General features: G+C 45.4%; 1 pseudogene; it reads left to right on the top strand.

Moving 5' to 3' along the window:
• The first annotated feature begins 6,437 nt into the window (after positions 1–6,437).
• Positions 6,438–6,556, top strand: LOC134938970 (5S ribosomal RNA; annotated as a pseudogene).
• The last annotated feature ends 2,717 nt before the right edge of the window (positions 6,557–9,273 follow it).

The raw sequence follows: 9,273 nt of genomic DNA on the forward strand, positions 1-9,273 counted from the left end.
TGTTACTGGCCTCGCCCTCTCTTCTTATCGAAACTGGGCCCTGGAGGGACTTTTTAGAGAAGGTCAGTTGGCATAACCATCTGGGTTTAAGCAATTTTCAGATATATGAGCAAAAATAAGATTTTACCGGTAAATCTATTTCTCGTAGTCCGTAGTGGATGCTGGGACTCCGTAAGGACCATGGGGATTAGCGGCTCCGCAGGAGACTGGGCACAACTAAAGAAAGCTTTAGGACTACCTGGTGTGCACTGGCTCCTCCCACTAAGACCCTCCTCCAGACCTCAGTTAGGATACTGTGCCCGGAAGAGCTGACACAATAAGGAAGGATTTTGAATCCCGGGTAAGACTCATACCAGCCACACCAATCACACCGTATAACTCGTGATACTATACCCAGTTAACAGCATGATAACAACTGAGCCTCTCAACAGATGGCTCAACAATAACCCTTTAGTTAGGCAATAACTATATACAAGTATTGCAGACAATCCGCACTTGGGATGGGCGCCCAGCATCCACTACGGACTACGAGAAATAGATTTACCGGTGAGTAAAATCTTATTTTCTCTAACGTCCTAAGTGGATGCTGGGACTCCGTAAGGACCATGGGGATTATACCAAAGCTCCCAAACGGGCGGGAGAGTGCGGATGACTCTGCAGCACCGAATGAGCAAACTCTAGGTCCTCCTCAGCCAGGGTATCAAACTTGTAGACTCTTGCAAGAGTGTTTTAACCCGACCAAGTAACAGCTCGGCAAATTTGTAAAGCCAAGACCCCTCGGGCAGCCGCCCAAGAAGAGCCCACTTTCCTCGTGGAATGGGCTTTCACAGATTTAGGGTGCAGCATTCCAGCCGCAGAATGTGCAAGTTGAATCGTGCTACAGATCCAGCGAGCAATAATCTGCTTAGAACCAGGAGCACCCAGCTTGTTGGGTGCATACAGGATAAATAGCGAGTCAGTTTTCCTGACTCCAGCCGTCCTGGAAACATATACTTTTCAGGGCCCTGACTACGTCCAGAAAACTTGGAATCCTCCAAGTCCCAAGTAGCCGCAGGCACCACAATAGGTTGGTTCACATGAAAAACTGATACCACCTTAGGAAGGAATTGGGAACGAGTCCTCAATTCCGCCTTATCCATATAGAATACAGATAAGGGCATTTGTATGACAAAGCCGCCAATTCTGATACACGCCTGGCCGACGCCACGGCCCACAGCATGACCACTTTCCACGTGAGGTATTGTAGCTCCACGGATTTAAGTGGCTCAACTCAATGCAACTTCAGGAAATCCAACACTACGTTGAGATAAGAACACTAAAAAACAAATTTGCACCTGGCGCTGTCACTACCCAAAGTGAGAGCGGCTATACTCTGAGGGATGATCCTAACCCCTCCACAACAAAATACAACAAAAAATGAGAAAGCGCTATTCACTTTGGTATTAAAAATATTTTCTTTACTATTATAAAGATCACAATGTTATAAATACAAACATATACCGGCCGGTAAAACAATTATAAAACAATTAATAACATGATTCCTCAATCATCACACAGTAATGTAATTCTGTTAATCACCCTTAATTGATCAGAGTTATCACTATTTACACTAAGTGTATTTACTTATATATTGATATTATCCTTTTAACTCAATATGCATACATTGATCTATACCTCCAATCTAATGATTCAAAAACATGAGAAAAATCCAGATAGATTTCACAATGGATTAATCAGTGGATAATTAGTAGATTACACACTGATGAAGCCGCTGAAACGGACCCTGAGGCGGAGAAACGCGTTTGTGGGCATACCAGAGGAGTTGTGAGTCAGGAGAGCATTCTCCATCATCTGCTACAAATACTTGTGTGGCTCATATCATGTTATTAATCATGTTATTAATTGTTTTATAATTGTTTTACCGGCCGGTATATGTTTGTATTTATAACATTGTGATCTTTATAATAGTAAAGAAAATATTTTTAATACCAAAGTGAATAGCGCTTTCTCATTTTTTGTTGTACTACGTTGAGATCCCACGGCGCCACTGGAGGCACAAACGGGGGTTGACTATGCAGCACTCCCTTAACAAAAGTCTGAACTTCAGGCAGTGAAGCCAGTTCTATTTTTGGAAGAAAATCGATAGAGCCGAAATCTGGACCTTAATGGAACCCAATTTTAGGCCCATAGTCACCTCTGACTTGTAGGAAGTGCAGAAAACGACCTAGCTGAAATTCCTCCTTTGGGGCCATACTGGCCTCACAGCACGCAACATATTTCCGCCATATGCGGTGATAATGGTTTGCGTTCACTTCTTTCCTAGCTTTAAATAGCGTAGGGATAACTTCCTCCGGAATGCCCTTTTCCTTCAGGATCCGGCGTTCGACCGCCATGCCGTCAAACGCAGCCGCGGTACGTCTTGGAACAGACAGGCCCCCTGCTGCAGCAGGTCCTGTCTGAGCGGCAGAGGCCATGGGTCCTCTGAGATCATTTCTTGGAGTTCTGGGTACCAAGCTCTTCTTGGCCACCCGGAACAATGAGTATAGTTCTTACTCCTCTCCTTCTTATTATTCTCATTACCCTGGGTATGAGAGGCAGAGAAGGGAACACATACACCGACTGGTACACCCACGGTGTTACCAGAGCGTCCACAGCTATCACCTGAGGGTCCCTTGACCTGGCGCAATATCTTTGTAGCTTTTTGTTGAGGCGGGACGCCATCCTGTCCACCTGTGGCCTTTCCCCACGGTGTACAATCATTTGGAAGACTTCTGGATGAAGTCCCCACTCTCTCGGGTGGAGGTCGTGTCTGCTGAGAAAGTCTGCTTCTCAGTTGTCCACTCCGGGAATGAACACTGCTGACAGTGCTAACACATGATTTTCCGCCCATCGGAGAATCCTTGTGGCTTCTGCCATCGCCATCCTGCTTCTTGTGCCGCCCTGTCGGTTTACATGAGCGACCGCCGTGATGTTGTCTGACTGGATCAGCACCGGCCGGTGTTGAAGCAGGGGTCTAGCCTGACTTAGGGCATTGTAAATGGCCCAAAGTTCCAGAACATTTATGTGTAGGGAAGTCTCCTGACTTTTCCATAGGCCTTGGAAGTTTCTTCCCTGTGTGACTGCCCCCCAGCCTTGAAGGCTGGCATCCGTGGTCACCAGGACCCAGTCCTGTATGCCGAATCTGCGGCCCCCTAGAAGATGTGCAGTCACCACCACAGCGACACCCTGGCCCTTGGAGACAGGGTTATCCGCCGATGCATCTGAGAATGCGACCCGGACCACTTGTCCAACAGATCCCACTGGAAGATCCTTGCATGGGACTTGGCGAATGGAAATTCTTCGTAAGAAGCTACCATCTTTCCCAAGGTTCGCGTGCATAGATGCACCGATACCTGTATTTGTATTAGGAGGTCTCCGTCTAGAGATGCCAACTCCTTGGACTTCTCCTCCGGGAGAAACCCTTTTTATCCTGTTCTGTGTCCAGAACCATACCCAGGAACAGGAGACGCGTCGTAGGAACCAGCTGTGACTTTGGAATATTCAGAATCCAGCCGTGCTGTTGTAGCACTTCCCGAGATAGTGCTACTCCGACGAACAACTGCTCTCTGGACCTCGCCTTTATAAGGAGATCGTCCAAGTACGGGATAAGTACTTCGGCCATTACCTTGGTAAATACCCTCGGTGCCGGGGACAGACCAACGGCAACGTCTGGAATTGGTAATGACAATCCTGTACCACAATTTTGAGGTACACCTGGTGACGAGGGTAAATAGGGACATGCAGGTAAGTATCCTTGATGTCCAGTGATACCTTGAAATTTTCCAGGCTTGCAATAATCGCCCTGAGCGATTCCATTTTGAACTTGAACCTTCGTATATAAGTGTTCAAGGATTTCAATTTTAGAATGGGTCTCACCGAACCGTCTGGTTTCGGTACCACAACATTTTGGAATAGTAACCCCGGCCTTGTTGAAAGAGGGGTACCTTGATTTCACCTGCTGGAAGTACAGCTTGTGAATTGCCGCCAGTACTACCTTTCTCCGAGGGCAGCAGGCAAGGCTGATGTGAGGCAACGGCGAGGGGGAGTCGTCTCGAACTCCAGCCTGTATCCCTGTGATACTACTTGCAGAACCTAGGGATCCACCTGTGGGCAAGCCCACTGATCCCTGCAGTTCCCGAGACGCGCCCCCACCGCACCTGTCTCCACCTGTGGAGCCCCAGCGTCATGCGGTGGACTCAGAGGAAGCGAGGGAAGATATTTGATCCTGGAACTGGCTGACTGGTGCAGCTTTTTCCTTCTTCCCTTGTCTCTGTGCAGAAAGGAAGCGCCTTTGACCCGCTTGCTTTTCTGAAGCCGAAAGGACTGTACCTGAAAATACGGTTTTTTCTTTAGGCTTTTGTGAGGAAACCTGAGGTAAAAAAATTTCTTCCCAGCTGTTGCTGTGGATACGAGGTCCCAGAGACCATCCCCAAACAATTCCTCACCCATATAAGGCAGAATCTCCATGTGCCTTTTAAATGCAGCATCACCTGTCCACTGCCAGGTTTCTACTACCCTCCTGGCAGAATGGACATTGCATTAATTCTGGATGCCAGCCAGCAAATATCCCTCTGTGCATCCTTTATATATAAGACAACGTCTTAAATATGCTCAATGCTAGCAAATATTATTATCCCTGTCTTAGCGTATTAATATTATCTGACAGGGTGTCAGACCACGCTGCAGCAGCACTATTTATGCTGAGGCAATTGCAGGTTTCAGTATGTAACCCGAGTGTGTAAATACAGACTTCAGGATCGCCTCCTGCTTTTTATCAGCAGGTTCCTTCAAGGTGGCCGTATCCTAAGACGGCAGTGCCACCTTTTGACAAACGTGTGAGCGCCTTATCCACCCTAAGGGATATCTCCCAACGTGACCTATACTCTGGCGGGAAAGGGTACGCCATCAGTAACTTTTTAGAAATAACCAGTTTCTTATCGGGGGAAACCACGCTTCTTTACACACTTCATTCATTCATCTGATGGGGGAACAAAACAGTGGCTGTTTTTTCTCCCCAAAAATAAAACCCCTTTTATGTGGTACTTGGGTTTATATCGAACAAGGAGAGCGACCGTGCACTGGTATATAATAAATTGCAAAGATTATAAGAAACCAAAAATTGGACAATTGTGTTATTGGAAAGGAAAATTAAACCTTTTAATTAAAGTCCCTATTGGTGGTGCGCCCAGAGCTAGAAAGTACAAGTACTAACAAAGGGAGAGAAAGAAAGCTCTTGTGTGGGCGCACTCTTGTGATTCTCTGTGCACATTTCAGTATTATAATTTTACATATCGCAGGCTAGTATTATCAACATATGTGCTTATTACTTTTTTGCACACTATTCAATACTGCATGTTATATATCTGGGACTGACCAGACTACTGCCTATACTAATCAGCTAAGATTATTTCATTTGTTTTATTTTTATTTTTATCTGAATTTGTATATTATTACTTTTCGTGGATTAAATACTTTATTGATATTATTATATAAGGCAGTAGCAGTCGATTGATTCAGCCGTTACACCATATTGGACCGACTTTATCTACCTGGATATAAGTATATCCTACATGCTATATTGAATCTCTCTTTTGGTACGCATGAAATATAGGGGAGGGTACCCCAAGACATATTTAAGGTTACTACACCATATGGCGATGATCTTTGTCTCCTAGGTGGGGAACAGCCACAAGGAATTCAGTGAGACAGACAGGCCTAATCTCAAGAATCTATCCGGTACTTATATCTTATATACGTATCCATCACTCCCCTTTATTCAAAATACTACACCATATGGCGCTTGTTCTTCTCCCCTGCCTTCACTGCATGTTATATAGTTGAGATTTTTCTCGCATAATAATAATCACATACATTGCAGACCAATATCACTGCAATAGGTGCCTTTCCTTTTGGCACACCAATTAACACTGCAAGCCAATTAATTTGGATTTTCTGTGCATAATATAGCCCGATAACCCCATAAATTGCAGATTATACCTATTCTTCACACATCATTTATTCTCTTTTCTATACAGTGTGCTATACCTTTTAGGTTGTTTCTCAAAGTAATGGTGCTTTGCTTTGCACAATAAGGAATATATATGTGAATTATATTTACATGTACTAATTTACCTGACGCTGCATACTTTGTGACGTGGTCTCCCGTCAAGGTTAGCGACCACCAGTTTAATTCTAAAAGTGTTAACATCTTTTTTCCTTTCACCACTTACTATTTTCTGTAGACTCTCATTCACGATCCAGGGTGCACCTTGCCACTGAGTGACAATTGTTTCACCCCGCCTAACGTGGAAAGTAGATCTACACACTATATGACTTTATCTTTCTAAATCTTTACTCTACCATTTCTATATAGGTGCACTCTCATTGGTAGATAGCCTCTCTACTATCATACCACGCTGCTAATGCCCGATCTCGTCTGATCTTGGAAGCGAAACAGCGTTGGGCCGGGTCAGTACCTTGAGAGGAGACTCCCTGGAAATACCTGGTGTTGTAGAGTAGGGACTATTCCCCTTCTTCCGAAGGGTGGACACCAACAGCAGTATCACCACTACTTGTTCTTTCAATAACTTTCTTTACTTTTTTCTGCGTTCAGGTCATGTCAACACAGATATTTCTAATTCTGCGTAACATCGAATAATAGGTGAATAATAAATTGCTTAGTATTAACCCGATTTCAGTGGTTTTTTCTAAGACATTTTGACCTCCTTGGTCGGTCTCATTAATACAGATTATCTGTACTGGTCAGGAGAAACGGGTGTTAGACTATTAAGTGTCTGTAGCCTTTCTAATCCTTCTCATGTGATTAACAGACCAGAACATTTTTATATTATTTTATATTATATTTTCTCATGTCTTTCTTATGTTTACACTTTTCCTTGGATCATAGAGGGGTAATTTTTTAACTTTTGATCAATAAATATAAATTTTAACATTTCTTACTAATAACTGAACAATATTTTCTTCTTTTTTCCTCAAGAGTGCGCCCACACAAGAGCTTTCTTTCTCTCCCTTTGTTAGTACTTGTACTTGGGTTTATGTCAGAAAATGCGTAACACATTTTTCATTGCCGAGATCATGTAACGGATGTTCCTAGTGGATTGTGTATATGTGTCAACCTCGTCGCCACTGGAGTCAGACTCCGTGTCGACATCTGTGTCTGTCATCTGAGGTAACGGGCGTTGTTTTGAGCCCCTGATGGCCTTTGAGACGCCTAGGCAGACGCGGGCTGAGAAGCCGGCTGTCCCACAGCTGTTACGTCATCCAGCCTTTTATGTAAGGAGTTGACACTGTCGGTTAATACCTTCCACCTATCCATCCACTCTGGTGTCGGCCCCACAGGGGGCGACATCCCATTTATCGGCCTCTGCTCCGCCTCCACGTAACCTTCCTCATCCAACATGTCGACACAGCCGTACCGACACACCGCACACACACAGGGAATGCTCTGACTGAGGACAGGACCCCACAAAGTCCTTTGGGGAGACCGAGAGAGAGTATGCCAGCACACACCAGAGCGCTATATAATGCAGGGATTAACACTATAACTGAGTGATTTTTCCCCAAATAGCTGCTTGTATACATATATTGCGCCTAAATTTAGTGCCCCCCCCTCTCTTTTTAACCCTTTGAGCCTGAAAACTACAGGGGAGAGCCTGGGGAGCTGTCTTCCAGCTGCACTGTGAAGAGAAAATGGCGCCAGTGTGCTGAGGGAGAAGCCCCGCCCCCTTTTCGGCGGACTTTCTCCCGCTTTTTCTGTGATACTGGCAGGGGTAATTTTACATCTATATAGCCTCTGGGACTATATATGATGTATATTTTGCCAGCCAAGGTGTTATTTATTGCCCTCAGGGCGCCCCCCCCAGCGCCCTGCACCCATCAGTGACCGAAGTGTGAGGTGTACATGAGGAGCAATGGCGCACAGCTGCAGTGCTGTGCGCTACCTTGGTGAAGACCGAAGTCTTCTGCCGCCGATTTTCTGGACCTTCTTCGTGCTTCTGGCTCTGTAAGGGGGACGGCGGCGCGGCTCCGGGAACGAACACCAAGGTCGGGTCCTGCGGTCGATCCCTCTGGAGCTAATGGTGTCCAGTAGCCTAAGAAGCCCAAACTACCAGCTGTTAGGTAGGTTCGCTTCTTCTCCCCTTAGTCCCTCGCTGCAGTGAGTCTGTTGCCAGCAGATCTCACTGAAAATCAAAAACCTAAATATACTTTCTTTCTAGGTGCTCAGGAGAGCCCCTAGTGTGCATCCAGCTCAGCCGGGCACAGAAATCTAACTGAGGTCTGGAGGAGGGTCTTAGTGGGAGGAGCCAGTGCACACCAGGTAGTCCTAAAGCTTTCTTTAGTTGTGCCCAGTCTCCTGCGGAGCCGCTAATCCCCATGGTCCTTACGGAGTCCCAGCATCCACTTAGGACGTTAGAGAAATGGGATGTCCCACAGGCTGATTTTTGGAAGTACTTGCAAGTACGGCACTTTTTATTTATGGGTAATGACCACCAACAGGCCTCCAGGGAACTGAGTCCATTTGAAAAGATGTGTGTTGCGCCTATACACCCTAGGCATACAATATCCTCCCTGTATAAACTGTTACAATTGCACGACTCCCAATCACTCCCTCTCTTTACTCAAAAATGGGAAAGGGATTTAAATCTCTCACTTTCAGATAGGAAGTGGGAATCTATCTTCTTCAATACTCATAGTAGCTCTATCTGTGTGCAAGTAAGAGAAATGCAATATAAAATATTGATGAGATGGTACAGACACCCCTCTCTTCTACATGATATTTCCCCATCTTTCTCCCCCACCTGTTGGAGATGTCATAAAGATTTGGGCTCTTTACTGCACATTTGGTGGACTTGCCCACTGATTAAAGTTTTCTGGGATGATGTCCTATCTGACTCAGGAGATATCCTCCAAGCCCCTGTCTCCTCTGCTCCAGCCTTTTGGTTGTTGAATCATTCTCCTATGTCTCTGTCCGCCTATAAGACATCGCTACTGCAACACCTCAGTAATGTTGCCTGTGCAGTGATCCCTACTTAATGAAAATCCGAGAGTTCCCCTACTCAGAACACTTGGTTTTCCAGACTTGATTACTACATGAATATGGAGGATATTCTTCTGAGTTCCAGGGACAGACAGACTGAGTTTATGGCCATTTGGTTGCCCTGGATGGAATATAAATCCTTTAGAACCTATAAGGACTTTATCTCTTCCTTGACA

The sequence above is a fragment of the Pseudophryne corroboree genome, chromosome 6 (assembly GCF_028390025.1).
Source record: "Pseudophryne corroboree isolate aPseCor3 chromosome 6, aPseCor3.hap2, whole genome shotgun sequence".
NCBI classification, from domain to species: Eukaryota; Metazoa; Chordata; class Amphibia; order Anura; family Myobatrachidae; genus Pseudophryne; species Pseudophryne corroboree.